This window comes from Taeniopygia guttata, chromosome 2 (genome assembly GCF_048771995.1).
Source record: "Taeniopygia guttata chromosome 2, bTaeGut7.mat, whole genome shotgun sequence".
Classification (NCBI taxonomy): domain Eukaryota; kingdom Metazoa; phylum Chordata; class Aves; order Passeriformes; family Estrildidae; genus Taeniopygia; species Taeniopygia guttata.
The window spans coordinates 70,409,521-70,423,199 of record NC_133026.1 but is presented as its reverse complement, the minus strand read 5'-3'; positions in this window follow the sequence as shown (position 1 = coordinate 70,423,199).

Genomic DNA, 13,679 nt, shown 5'->3' with positions numbered 1-13,679 from the left:
CCAACTATCTTCCCACCTTTTCCCTGGGGCAATAGCTGATGTATGGAGCCTTTGGCTTACACAGAGCAGCAAGTGAGGAAGCAGCAGAGGGTTATGTCACTGGCTCAGTGTGTTGGAAGGTATTTCTTCTGCTGTTGGATTGTGTGTAAGTCATGCAATAAGACTGTTATCAAAACGCTGTTTTTGCTAGGAATTCCTCAAATAGCACCACTCAGTTACAAGAAAGGAAGGTATTTGCTTTCTAATGTGGAGAGAAATGGTGTTACCATATTTTGCCTTGTGAAACTATTTTCATAAACTCTTTTTAAAATATGGAAGACCTACATTTGTAAGGATTGGGTTAGGACATAAAGGAGAACAGAACTCTACTATATTTTGCTGCTTTTTTAGTGGATTTCAATTGAAACACCTTTGAATTCCTCAGGATAAGATGAATTTTGGACCTGAACCAAATTTCCACTTTTAAGAAAAATGTAATGTCTCTAGCAAGACACATGTACATACAGTCTTTTTTGTTTCTTTTTTATTCCTCATTCCCTACTTAGGATGTGTTTAAATGGCCCTAGCAGGTAAAGTGCACTCTTGATGAAGTTTTTGTATATACACATACCCTGGACATTGGGAAAATAAATACACTGGTCTCAAATATCTGTAAAAGCAAGGATGTCATCCCTAGATACAGGATATGTGGGAGAGAAGGAGCTTTGCATGCCCTTCAGCTCGTCAGCATAACTCTGGGAAAAGAAACCCGCTCTGAGGCTCAAATTCTCTTCTGAGACTATCAATAGAGATGTGAAGAACTTTCCTGGAAAACAATTCTTTCAGAAGAGTGACATGTCTGCTAAGCTCACATTTCCTGCTGGCCTCTTTCCCCTGGATCTTGTTTCTGGTCTGTGCAAAATGGGCATGACCAGTGCTGCCGAGGCTTGCTTTGGCTCACCCCATCTCAAAAGCAGAGCTTTAAAAATGGAAGTGCACACCAACTTAGAAGATCTGAACAGATGAACAGTCAGTAACTCAAATTCCTTTTTAATATTCATCTCCCAATTGTTTTGGAGAGGTGGTTAGCAAGACTACTCGAAAATTCTGTCTGAATGCTGCATGATCAACTGTGCTTTGGCAAAGTTTCTGCAGAGCCTCCCAGAAGTCCCTCACAGCACATCAAGCTCCCAGAGTCATAAGCTTCCTCTTGGCAAGGGCATTTGATAGTCCACAGTATTCAATGCCAGAACTGGAAAACAATAACATAAACTATAAGCTATGAAGCAAAAAGAAAATAAAAAAACAAAATAAAAGAAAAATTATACTCATTGTAATTGAGTCAGCTTGTTGAGGGACATAAAAAACTAATCAATTGCTTTTGCATAGCAATCAGTTGCCACATTGGGCTCTAATTGAGCAGCCAGATGGAGCCTTGTAGTAATAGACTGTAGTAGTAGTATTCCTGGGACACACAAATCCACATGAGGCAATGAACATTAGGTTCATCTTTCTATTAATGTGTAAGGAGAGCTCTGCTTTACAGGAAGAACCAGATTTCCCAAACCTAACATATTCCACTCAATGTGCTTCTCTCCCATATATGGCAGATTGAAACCTTTCTTTTAATGGATCCTTTCTGGGCTTATAGGTATTGCTGACTATACTCTGAAGTCGGGGCATGTGTAGCTTCCAAATGCCCAAATGACATGGAGTAACTACAGGAACTTCATCTCCTTTCTAATGTTTTTGTATATGCTCCATATGCATGGCACACTTAAAGGGACACTGACAAGACATTTTTCACAAACATTCTGTGCCTTAGTGTTTATAAAATCTTCTTGGGAAAACTGAAGCTGAAATCCATTTCTTGAGTGAATTGTTTTTCTCGCCCATCTGGATACTTTGATTTACTTGGCTGTGCGCTTTCTGGTAGCAGAAGTGGTAATAAGGAACAGAGAATATTTAACTATTTATCCCTAAAATTAACCAAAAAATAGGCAAGTCCCATTTTGAGTGTGCAAAGCTTGGCAGCATTGTGTCAAATAGGGTACTGAATCAAATACAATCTAGAACTAAAAATTACCAAAGAAAGCTTTTTGCCTAAATATAACCTGTGTTTCTGTCCCTGTCTGTGCTCCCTAAGATCTTTGTCCAATAAATGTCATCAACTTTGGAAAGGGCTAAACAATACCACACTAACATCTGTTTTTTAAAAATGTATCTACTTGATGATAGGTGGCCAAGTAGGCAAAAATATTGTCTCAGAGATTGTGGGGAAAAAAATTGAACCTGCTGATTTTTTTTCCTAGCTTCCAATAATGCTTAAAGTTAAAATAATTCCTCTACGGTATAGTGACCCTTCTCTTCAATGGAGAAGAGCTGCTAAGGGCAGCTGCCACTGCGGTACTGCCAGAACTTAGCAGGGAGCTGGCTGGGGCACAGTGTCTGGTGGTGACTTTGCAGAGACTGCATTGCACGCATGCCATGAGCAGCCACCCTTGTGCTGAGGTCTTGGTTGGCCTGCCACATCAACCTCTGATGGGCAGAGAGCAGCCCCTGGTTCTTTATTTATTTGACCACAATTAAGATCTATTATCTCACTGTGAAACCTTTTCGTTTTTGCAGTCTCTGTCTCAAACAATCTTCAGACAGCATTTCTTTCTGCTTTTCCCTTACTTTCACAGTTCTCTAATTTCCTCTCCTGTCTTCTAATCTGACTCCTAATTTCATGGCTGTGCAGACTACTTATTAACAGCTGTCATATTCTTTCTCCTTTTCCCTTCTACCCTTTCTTGTAGCTGAAAATTTCAGCTAAAAATAGGTAGGAACCTAGGAACTCTGGGGAGTTCACAATTCTTAAGGAGCAATACACAGGTTGCTTTCACTGCTGTAAAACACACCTTGACAAAAACCCACAAAAGCAAAGTTCTTCTAAAGATTCATCTCTCACCAGAAGCCACCTTAATTTCCATTCTTGGGAATGTCTCTATGTTACCTTTCACTGCAATTTGCTAAAAAAGGGGTAATCTGAATTTTTTTCTGTTTTATATAATTATTTATATACATATATCCAAAATATATATCTATTTATTACTGAATTGTATTATCTTATGGATTAATATTTTGTAGTCATTCTAATGTAATACTACATTAAAACAATGCATTGGAAACAGAAAGTAATACTTAGCACATTTTCAATTAATAGCCTGTCTGAAAATGAATCTTTGTCAAAGAGATGAAACCTTATTATTATCTAGTAATTTCTTAATGATTGAACCAAAATGAATGAGTCAGTGTTCCTTTGTTCCTCTGAGAAATCATCAAAAAAAGTTCCTTCCTCAGGTTTCAAACGAGGACTTCAAAACTTCCACACACCTGCAAGAAAGATGCCTCCTTTTCAGGGTATCCTTCCCCATATGCATTTCTGAAAATATCTGAAACTAGACTGAATAGGCATATTTAATCACAGGTACCAGAAATGCAACAATTTGGTTTTATGTCTTGGCCAATGATTTGGGTTTGGCTAAAGCATACACAGAGATTATGAGAGATAATATTCTCTCTTTTGAGAGAGAACTACTTAATTGTTCCATTAATATTAAAATGTGCACGAAAATTTACTTTCTTATTCTGAGCTGGGACAGCCCTTCAAACTAGCAGTGCTGGTCCATTGCTATTATGCTGTCATGTTAAAAAAAAAAAGAAAAAAAAAAAGAAAAAAAAGAAAAAAAAAAGGGTGCCTTCCATTTTAACAACTTCTTGGCTTTTTACCTTATAATTATAGATTGATTATGGCTTTTAATCTCACTTTTTAATGTCGTTTTTATTGTTAAGGATGAAAGGTCCAAGGGGATTTTCAGATATGAGATGACTCCTTTGAGAGTGATATGTATAAGAACTGCTGAATGCTGCAGATGAGCTTGATACATCTGGGAAGCAATCTGTGTGTGGGTTTTGATGGGATGTGCCTTTAGTGGCTCCAACCACCATCCAGGGATAGTGTGAGCTCCGAGTCTGCTCAGTGCTCTTGACCCTACCCTGGCAGTGTGTTTCTGTTTGGTGTACCACTGAAAGATCATTGTGAGGAAAACTCCCAAGTGACACCTTCCTCCTAAAAATCAGTCAGCACTTTGGTGTCTGTGTGTGAAGACACATCCAGGAACCTCTGCTTTTGTCATACCTGAGAGAGATGATTCTATTGTAGCTGTCTTCTTCATCCTAGGCATATCAGAGTGACATTTTAGATTACAAGTAACTATCTAGCGCTGTGTACCGAGAATGTAGTTATTTCTAAAGGGAAGCCTGTGTGAGACAGCCAACCTTACCATGGCTGGCTGGAGGGCTATCTGGAAGTGCACACAGTCTGTGAGGTGTCTGATGTCAACATCTAGGCACACGGGGTTGATCCCCCTTTGTCATAACTACACAAGATTTTCTCAAGGGAAATGGTAATTGCGTCCTCACTAAAATTCTTTCTGGTTAGATAGTCTGATTTGTCAGGATCAGCCCTGGAGAATCTTAAGATTCCTTAATTGCCTATTCTGATGATATCTCAAACCTAAGGTGTAGGCTTATGGTTCATGGGACTTGTTCGGTATATTGAAAACAGTTTTGTCAGGTGTTCCAATGCAGATTTTTGTCTATGGGCCTTGGAATCACTTTAAATCCTTGGTTTATATATATTTGTTAATTATATTGGTAAAAAAAATCCAAAATGCCTTGCTTTTTGGATGCTGCCTTGGCATACAGAACATTGTAAGAATAAACTTTGTTAATATGGCCCAGGCCCTAGACCTCATTATCAGCCTGATCAGGCTGCCTGTGCCTTGCAACAAATTCCAAGAGTCTCATCTCACCAAGCTTGGGATTGGCAGCTGGAAACAACCCATACAAAAAATACTGGTGAAGAAGGCTTCTCAGGCAATCATGAAAGATACATTCATAGGAATATCTTGAGCTGTCTGGAGTTGGAAATTTTCCACTGACAAGATTTTTTCCCAGGAAAACACACAATTTTATTAAAAAGAAAATTATCACGGCAAAATTTTCCTTTGCAGTTTCTCATTTCCTGGATGACAGCCACAGAGAACAGAAATGGAATTCCATCTTTGAACTAAGGAAGAAAGTTGTGTATGTAGACACCCAGCTGTTGACCTGCATCTGTCAGATTTCATACACTTTGATAATCAGTAGTGGAAGTGACAAATCTGAAACATCAAAATAATATACATGCCCGAATTACAATGCAGACTCCTTGCCAGATGTCTGATAACAATCTTCCCAATTCATTTGGTCGAAAGCTTTAAGCATGTAACAGATTAAGTGAAACTTTAGTCTTTTGTCAGTGAAGACCACAAACTGCATCTCATCACTGCCAGAAAATGGAAATTGTATGTGCCTGTGTGTGGTCTATCCCTTATTCTTCAATTTTCTCTCTATGGACCTGCTTTTTTCTATTAGTTTTCATTACAAACTAACTGCAAAACACCGATTTAAATAAAAAGAAACCTTGTGTGTGGTATTGGTAGTTTTACTACTTGAGGAATATTTACTTGTGAGCATGGATTTACCTGAACTTCAGTTCTTGGACATTTTCTACAAACATGTTTTATTGAAAAAAACCTACCATATTGACATTTTTATGTCTGCTGTTATCTCTGCCAATGCTTTCTTAGAATCCTTATGTGCTGTTTACTCCTCAGTCTTGGCTTTAGGATCCAGATTTATTTCATGATCAGAAACATTTTTTAAAAATGATGCCATTTGGTAGATCAGAGACTTTTACATCACTTTTATTCTAATATCATCCTGAAATTACTTTATCCCTAGTGTAACTTTCCCAGAAATTATTTTTACCTAAATGATCTAAATTGCAACAAATACAGGTGTCTGTCAGGCAAAATAAAAAATAATAGTTATATGTGAGTTTGTATTTCTAGAATACTCCTCATATAAAATTAATGTAGTGCAACACATACACACACAAAGCAGTAAAAAAACCTCATTGAATTAGTGATTCAGATCCTGTTTCCAATTATGTTGTTGTATACCCAGAGAAATTCCACAGATTGCTGCATTTTTACTTTTGATTTATTTCAGTATAATTAAGAAAAACTTATGTCATCAACTCCAATGGAAGCCACTGTCTGAAAATTTAAACTCAAGAATATACTTTGAGATAGTTTCTGGCTAATTAATTGCAATATAACTCTGTATCAAAAGAAGCAGTGATTTAATACTAGTACCCTTTCATTGTCTTACCTAACTTTGTATTCCAGGTATGCATCCCAGTTAGAAAAAAAAAGTAAAACAAAGTCCTAAGACTCAAGCAAAAGAATTTTTAATTTTATTTTTTACATTATAGGTAATATTTGTCTGCCAAATATTGAGTTAAATTTGTGTAACAATCCAGATCTCTAGCAGATCAGACTCAAAGCAGAAAAAGTATATTATAACCCCCTAAATTTTTCAGAGTCAAAAAAAAATCACATTCTTCTCCATTTTTTATATCCTGTTATTTTTCATTTGTTCTGTGAGTTATGACTGCTTATACCCGCTCAAATCATCACTTTATTTGCTGTATATACCAAGTTGCATTTATCTATCCCCCTTTCAAATAATAATTGATTTTTGCATGGATCCTAACTATCCCAACAATCTTTCAAGGATTACTGCAAATCTGTCAAACTCATAAAAATAGGCATCTTTTTGCCATTAATTCTTTATCACCTGAGTCAGTTAAACCCAATTTTGAATTATGGCAAACACTCGTGCACGCTTTCTGAAGAATTACTAATATTACTAATACTAATAACTCTGTCCTGACAGAGGTAACTTTAGATGGCAATATAAGCATGACCTAACATGAGATATTTTTTTTGGTAGTCCCAGAACCTGTACTACCTACACCTCAGTTTTAGAAACTAAATTAAATACTGCTGGCCTCTTAATCAAACACCATGCATTCTGCTACAAAATCTAGTAATAAACTAGCCAGAAAAGCCCATAATTCTGTATTCAATTTTTTTTTTCTCCCCAGAGAAGAGGGGATAAATGTCAAATTCATGGTGAGATAATGCTATTTCACTGCAGAAATAATTAGAGGGACCTTTCTTGACTCCTAGACTACAGAATAAAATACTCCTAGGTAATAGTGCCCTTTTTGCTGTTTTTAAGGGTCTATGACTGATGCTTCCTCTTGCAAAGGCACACTTCCCTCTGTGATTAAATATTTACCACAGTGAAAGAGCAGCAGAAGGACTAAGTGCCTCCAACCGACTGTTGTGGAGATCCTTAAGGGAGTACAGTACATATATAAATATTTTAAAAGATCAGGTCAGAGCAGTGTCCATATCAGGCCATCTCCCTGTAGATCAGGGTGTGCTGTTTGTTGGTAGCAGATGGATGTTTGCTTACCAACAAACTAAACCTTCACTTTACTTGCTGTGCCTTTGCTATAGATCACTTGTTAAATTATCACATTAATCATGCATATCAAGAGCTCTGCTTTGCCTGGTGATTAAGAAGGGTGAGAAAAACATAATTAAAGGTGCTACAATCTGTTTTGTTCGTCCTGGGTATTGTTATTGTTTCCAGGGTTCACCCACAGGAAGAAAATTCACATTTTATTCTTTGGACCAAGGGGTCTCTGAATTTATGAGGATCTTAGCCACACAGGAGCCATCTGTCTCTACTTTCCTTGAAAAAACAAAATACAGAGCATCTTGCTCCAGGTCTGCTATGAAAAGCATTTGGCGGGAGTGGAAAGGAGTCAATAATGCTCTCTCAGGCTGGCTGCTGATCCAGGGCATAAGCTCATGCTCAGAGAGGAAGGTTGGCCAGTCCTTGGCTCATATCTTGTTGAAATAGATAAACATTGAGAGGGTTTTTCAGCTTATGGCTGCTTAGTTTTTTTTCACCTTTCTATGGAGAACAACTCTAATTTGGAGTCCTTCTAAAATCTGTGGTTGTGGAATTCATCTGGTCTACTAGTACTCTCAGGAGAGTCCCCTACATAACTCAGGGCTTGCAGACTTCTGTCTGCAGATCTCATCCTTCTAGAGACATCTTTTTTTTGGTAGTAGAATGAGCTGAGGGAAAAAAAAAAAAAAAAAAAAAAAGACAAAACCTGCAGAAGTGACTCTGTTGCAACAGATTTGGGGAATCGGAGTAATAATTTGTTTTACACTGAATTGTGGTGAAATAAACAAATACAGTTCTGTATGTGATGAGAAAATTAATTAATTAACAGTTTATCAAACATATGTCTGAAAATAAAGTATGAAATAAGCATTTTTATGCAGCCCTTTGAGATTTGAGGACACATATTTATAAGGTGTTACAAAATCTTACAGCAGTTTAAGGTATGTGAGTAAAACAGATCCGTTGCTATTAAGACCAGGGCAAGGACAGGGGAAAGTTTCAGACAAGGGATATCTTTTGCTAGGTTTAAATGCATTTACTTTTATAACTCTATTTTCAGTTTCTTCATCTTAGTCATGCAGGCATGAGCTTGACTCAGACTCTGAGCATGGGATCTCCTCAGGCAGACTTGTGTTTGGGGTATCTCAGAAGACATTTGAAGCAGCCCAGGCTCCCCTCAGCCACGATGGAGCCTGAATACACTGCTCTTCCAACCCCATGTAGCCATTCCGTGATGTTGTGAAAGGCTCACTGTTGGCCTTGGGCAAGAGCAGAACCCAGGAGAAATGAGCAGTGTCCTGGTTTAGGGAGGTATAAACATCATAAAGTCACTCCGGAACAAGCAGAAAGGCTTTGTAAGGCTTTGTTAGCCATCAGCTGTGCTAATTGCCAGCCCCAGGAAGCAGCAGGGACTCTTGACTTTCTGACACCCCGTGTGTGTAGGGAGGAGAGGTAACTGCTGTGGGCTTCTGGGAATCCTTGTTAATGCTCCATGACCTTTCCATATGCTTTGCAGTCAGGTGCAGGAAGATGTTCCACACAGTTAGTTATTTCTGGTAGATAGCAGGCCCTTTGCTTCAGCAGTTTCTCTTGCAGGAGTAGAATAGGTAGACTTTTTTCTGTTTTCGAGTCAAATAAAGAGGAATTTATGGAAGTTTAATGAAATTTTTTTTTACAAGAAGACATTAGTAACACATTGGCAAAGAGGGGCATAATCAAAGGTGGCATCTCCTGAAGCAGGAAGGAGGTAACCCAGTTCTGGAGGTTTTGGTCAACATCTTTTGTAAACTGCTCTCCTTGGAGCTGAGGAATGGTGCTCCTGTCTCTGCTCTGCTTGAATGACTCCCAGGGACCCAGCAGTGTAGCTATTGTTGGCAGAGCAACACCCACTACTTTTTAGAAAACATGGAGCAAGGCAGCCAAGCAGTATAGGGCTTTTCTTTTGCCCTAATAAAACACAAGTTGGGCTGTAATTTCTCCAGTGAAGGGTAGCACTGTATCTCCATGTGCAGCCTTGGCTGAGATGAAGCTGTGTTCTAGCCAGGCCCTCTGCAAACCATACCCAGTAGATGTTGAAAAGGCAAACAGCTCCCACCTGTGTTATATGGAAGAGATGAGACTGGTTTCTTTTTTTTTAGAATGGAAAACAACCTCAGTTGTGGCAGAAGACTGTGCAAATCCAACACAGAAAACACGTTGCAACAATGTGCATGGCTGGTAAATAGACTTTAATATTTAACAGATGTGCCCCTTGCTTTGAGGTTCAGACATGCACACGTTTTAGTCAATGCACACCAATCAGGATATACCCACTTCATAGCCAGTGCATTCAAAGTTGTACTACTTCTGGATCATAATAAAGAAGATGGGACAAGAATCAGGTTGTTATTTCTTTGGATGTGTAGAGACATATTTAAAATTGTGCTTATTTTCCAATTGTTATATTTGTTTTTAGTAGATCTGACTGAGAGAGACACACATGAAAATACATTTCAGGCAGGATCTTGTTTTAAGAATTTAATGGCTACATGCCTACGTAAAACATATTAGCAGATTCATTTCTGGTGAAATAAATAATTATCAGCACACATCAAACAGGTCATCAAGCCACCTCTGACTGTCTTGGCCAAGAAAAACGAAAGCTTTCCTTCTAATTATGATCACAATAATTGTCTGAATAATAATTACTTTTTTCTACACAGCAAATACACAGTACTATTGGAATTCTACTTCTCAACATGTTGGTCATATTAAAGGAGTCAAAATTTACCATTTCAACTCCATCAAATGTTCAGGACAGTATATGGTTGCTACATTCTGAACATGTTAATTTTAATTTAAAACTATTTTGATTTCAGTAGTATCCAGAGGCTGGATACAGGGCTGGATGATAAACATACTCCAAGATGTGGCCAAGGGCCAAGGAACAGTTGTTTCAGTGCTTCATGCTCTTGTTCTTTGACAGGGTCTTTAATAAAGCTGTGTCTCTCTGGACGGACCACAGTCTTGTAAACTAAAAAGCTCATGGTAGAGCAATTAACCAGGTTGAGAAACCCTGAGGGGACCTGAAATAATTTTTTTTCATTTTCTGGTCTTTTTTTCTTATTTGGTTAAAAGGAAAATATTCTGTAAAACATTCCTGTATTAAACAAGAAGGATTAAAATTCCCCACCCTCCTTTCTTTTTTTCTTCACAGACGTAATGACAATTTTTCCAAATAGGCCCACATGGGTTAAAAAAGGTCTAAAGTCAACATATCCTATTTTCAACCATAATTTCTCACATCTATAGCATGTGCCACAAATACATTTTTAAAATAAAAACTAGAAAGGAGATGAAGCTGCAAAACAACAAGTGTTTTCCTTTAAAAATTCAGAAGAATAAGCATAACAATAACAATAAGAAAGGGAGTGCCCAGAGTTTTCATTCTTATGAGTTTACAGAGAAGAATAAAAGGAAATGCTTGCACTTGCTGAAGAAACTTAAGAGGATGCAGAAGTTTAATCCTGCAGCAAATTAAATACATTGCCAGAAATACAGAGAATTCCCTTAGGTCTTACCTACATCTTTCATCTGGAGTTGTCAAAGCACTTCTTAAGGATCCAAGAACTGCTTTCATGCTGACATCTGGGACAATTACTCCTTAAGCTTAACTTCTAGAAATATTTTGTCAAAAGCATCACAGAAGTTAGGTCTTATAAAACTGGAGGTAGTGGTGTTCTTTTAATTAGAGGAATGGTAATATTCTACATAAAAAACCAATTGTCTGAAGAGTAAAACTGTATATGACCAAAACTATTCACAAAGTTAGGATGAATTCAGAAGATTCTCTTTGCACAAAGCTTTAATAATGATACACAGGGGACAACATAGCTGAGGAAACAGGTGCAGAAAATGATTATTCCATTGGAAAGCTTGAAAATGTGGAACGAGTTCAGACAATGAAAATCTACTTCCTAGAGGAAAGAGAGGAACACAACTGGTCACTTGGCTCAAGTAAAGATAAAGGCAAAGCAGAGGCCTGAATGCACATTTAACACCTCTAACTTCAAGCCTAAGTGCCTTATGCTTCCAACTCGAGAACAGGTGTATATGCTGTGGTATGAAATACTGTGAGATGTGCAAGGTGCTTAACCTACTTTTCTGATTAATGAGGAGAATTTAAGAACCATTCACATCTTTTAACTCAAGGGGACATATAACTATATGGCTGTCTGGTGTAATTGCAGTGCAACACGAGATTGGGTCAAATAAATTATGCATGCAAAATAAAGACATAATATGCTTTGAGCTTGATTATTATCTGTCCAGGTTATAAATGGGTTTCAAAGTAACCACATATCACGTCATTCCTAAGAGGAGTTTGGATAAACACAGGGATTGTGCTGTGGAAGCTCAGTTGCAGCAGAGTTCCCTCCAAACAAGATTAAGGATTGCTTCTGAAGTTTTAACTGGTAAAAATACATGTCTTTCAATAGGATATTTTTCCACGTGTATCATAGATTCTTGGAGTGACAGGTTGAGAGGAGGTACTCAGAGTATTCAGTCCTGACTTACAGCCAAGACTAAAAACAAGTGTCAGTACTTTTACTGGGTATGATAAAAACATGGAAAGTTGTTCTGGATTTAGAGTGTGTTTGGAGGATGATAATGAGAGATTATGAAAATGATTGTGAAAAGAAAAAAATAGTGTTGCATATGATTTCATACTTTACTATTCTGAATGTTTATTAGGTGTGCTTTCAGTGTTTGTGGAGTATTCCTGACAGGCAGAAGAGCAGATATACCTCCACCGTGGTTTGAAGAGAAGAAGTGTCACTGGCATGCAGAAGAGTTTGGGATGATTGAACCTTCTGGAATTATGCCAGCCTGATTGAGAAAAGAACAAGGGAAGTGAAATGACCACGGGAGGACAGGTATATAATTATACAGGATGATCCAAGAGGTACTACATATATTATTTCTTTACTACTAGAAATTTTTCCTATTTTTCATAATGGGAAACTTTCATAACTTTCCTTGCAGTTTCTTCAGAAACAGTGGAGCTTTCACTTCAGTGGGTTATTTTGTTAAAAATTAATATTTTACATGGATTACAGCAATAAACTATAAAGAGCAACATTTTTTAAATTAACACAAGGATTCAGGCCTTGGTGTTCCTGCAGAAGAATATATCAGGACTTTGTCACTTCCTTCTGGGATGGAGTTCTGGGCTACATGCACCTCCAGCACCCAAAATGAGATGCCCTTGCTAACACTAACAGTGGCAGCTGGAGATAACTGAGGAAACATGGGTATCCTGAGCGTGCTTTACACAGAGCTTGTGCAATACAAGGTGGAGTGACCATCAAACTGGCACAGAAGGTTAAAGAAAAAAGAACAAGATAACTTCCCTAAAATTCACAAATGCTAATGGTAGTCAGGTGCACAAGAAACAATGAGAACGATCTGAAATGAGAGAGGCTTAGACTCCTCATGGGGATAGCCACGGAAGGTCACTAAGATATTGTGCAGTCTTAGAGCAGTGTAGGGCTGGGTGTCCTCCTTCTAACTGATTTATCCTGTGATAACAAACATGGATGGCACAGGTTCTTAGATGTTGCTAAAAAACCCCAAGAACAACAACACCATCAACATCAAACAAACAAAAAATAAAACCCAAACAAAATCCAGGCAAAAAAGCCCCAAAAGCATAGGGAGGCTAACACAGCAGTCCTCTCTTGATAACTAGAATGATGGTGGTGTGGAAGGCACAGACAAATATTTGTACAACAGTCATTATATATGATACATGAAGGATAACCAAAGGAGGTTAAATTGCTTTCTCAGCAAGAGATTAGTAAAAAGAGAAGGGATTTGAATGAAAAACTTGCATTGATTAGAACTTCACAAGTATAGTCAGAATGAACTAATGTTCAAAAGTCACCTTGGTCAAGTGAAATGATTAAGTGGAAACATTTTTTTTAAAGTGAGCAAAATGCTTCCTAAAAGACTATGACAGTCTGACAGAAAATAGGCATCTGGCAGCAGACTGAAGTGAGAGCAGCTACACAGAAGAAAGAAAAGAAATTGAATATTTTAGTTTGATTTCAGTACAAGAGATCAATCAGGTTTTGGGTTGTAACTTTGGGAAGTAACTTGTTCTATATTAGAAAAGGTGCTTAAGCACCCTATAATTTGAGCCCTGGTGTTCTTACAACAACACTAAAACAAGGGAACTTAAGTTTTTTAAAACTCTTTGTGAACTTTAGTATTTGATTGCTGTATATGACAGA